The sequence below is a fragment of the Phalaenopsis equestris genome, unplaced genomic scaffold, assembly GCF_001263595.1.
Source record: "Phalaenopsis equestris unplaced genomic scaffold, ASM126359v1 Scaffold000796, whole genome shotgun sequence".
In the NCBI taxonomy this organism is placed as follows: Eukaryota; Viridiplantae; Streptophyta; class Magnoliopsida; order Asparagales; family Orchidaceae; genus Phalaenopsis; species Phalaenopsis equestris.
The window spans coordinates 63,288-65,531 of NW_018165236.1; positions in this window are offsets into that span (position 1 = coordinate 63,288).

Here is a 2,244-nt window from a genome sequence, read left to right on the forward strand (position 1 = left end):
GAGAGTTATGAAAGAACAACTAGGTTATTCAAATTGATCTATAAGGCATGGTGAAGTACTTTACAGGGAGATGAAAATGTTGGGGAAAAAATCTTTGATGGGTTCAAATTGGGGTTTAACGAATTAAAACTAATTTAACTAATCTTCTTTATGCACTTAGGAGAGGGTAAAGAAGAAAATTGCTCTTATTTGTCACTGCCTCATTCAAAATTTGCATTTTTCATTTCCTTCACTCCACTTAGATCAGTGCAAGAGAAGGTAGCTTTACAACTTGATTTTCACCAATCTAAATATATGAAGTAGAATTTCAGTAGTAGAAAACCTTTAAGAGTAGTTTGTAATTATATGGAACTAGTTAGGACACCTTTAAACTAATTTTACTTTCAAACTAAGAACAAATTTAGCAGGCTAGAACTTTTCCTAAAACTTAAAAACCTTGCTAACTGTGGGTTTGATAACTTGGACTCCTATAATACAAAAGGGATAAGCACACTTGCATAAGACCACAAACTGCAAGTGCACCTGGATTTAAGTTAAGGCAACATCAAAGTCCTTTTGGCACCATTGCCAGGGAGCGATGATAGAGTTAACTTAGTAGAATTTTAGTTGAACCATTTAGACCTAGACTTAGAAATCTGTATTGTTAGTCTTTATATGTAATTACTCATTTGACTGAAAAAAGAAAAAAAATTGGAAATATTTTTTGAGACTGTTTAGTGTGTTTTTGTGAAACCTACTAGTTGAGTCTTTAGTTAGGGAATGCGTAGTTCAGGATCTTAAGGACTTAAACCCTATGATTCTGAACTAGAGAGAACTATTAGGAGGATGAGAAAATAGAAAGGGTTTCACAAACATGTAGAAAAAGGACGAACAATCAATAAATCAGTTTAGATACTCAGGAATCGATTAATGATCATCATAACACACACAGACCATTAAGAGATTATGCTAATCCTATAACAGATGAAATTCAATTAAGTATTTAAAATCCTGCTAAAAAAGCTAACACATTTGAATTTAAGCCAGCTATCATCCAAGTGGTGTAGAACAACTAATTTGTGAGAATCCCGTATGAGGATCCAAATTTACACTTAGCAAGTTTCTTTGACTTTGAACAACATTTCACTATAATGATGTTTCAAACGATGCTGTGAGACTTAATTTTTTCCCTTTTCATTGAGGGATAAAACCAAAATGTGGTTAAACTCATTAGCACTAGGACAATTAGGACATAGGGTGAATTAGCCCAAAAATTCCTAGTTAAGTATTTTCCACCTTCAACGATAGCTAAACTTAGGAATGATATTACTTCATTTTGCCAACATGATGGTGATTCAATATATGAAGCTTGGGAATGATTTAAGTAGCTTCTTAGGAAGTGTCATCATCACACATTATCTGATTGACAGATATTTTACAATGGTTTAGTAGGATCCCTTAGATCAATTATTGATGCTGCCTCTTATGGACCACTCATGTTAAAGCCATTTGATGAGGCTTATTCTCTGATTGAAGAGAGGGCCACTAACAATTTTCAGTGGCCTTCTGAGAGAGTAAATCCTAAGAACAGTGATGTACTTTTGATTCTTACTTCTCAGGTAGCAGCTATATTTATGAAGCTAGACCAATTTGGAATGAATCAAACTCAAGTACCTCCAGTAATTGAGGAAAATTTCCTGGGACAATTGGTTGATGCTAATACTTCATCATTTGAGACCTTAAATGCAACTAATAATAGACATAACAACTCTTATTCCAATTTTTATAACTCTGATTGGAAGAACCATCCTTACTTTAATTGGAACAACAAATCTAGTGGGGAAAACCAAAAATGAGGAATTAACCAAGAAAATCCTTTAGAAAATTAGAATAACCGGAGTAGTACCAACTATAGAACTTCTTATACTCTAGAATTTAACTCTAACCCACAATTCAAGGAAAAGAAGTTGCTTTTGTAGATTGAGAATCAACTGCAAATTCAAGGTGAAATAATTAGGAACATAAAAAATTAGTTAGGATAGATTGCTAACTCACTTTGCAACAGGTCCTAAAGAACTCTTCCTAGCAACACTGAGATTAATTCTAAGGAGAAGAATAGTGAGCATGTTAATGTTGCTAAGTAGTGGAAGTGAATTGGAGAATTTTGTTTCGAAAGATGTTGAAATTGAAAAGGAGACTGTTGTTGACCTCACTTTTGGTTGAGGTTTAGTTTTTCCTCTTTAGTAGCCTAAGGTCTAGCCATAA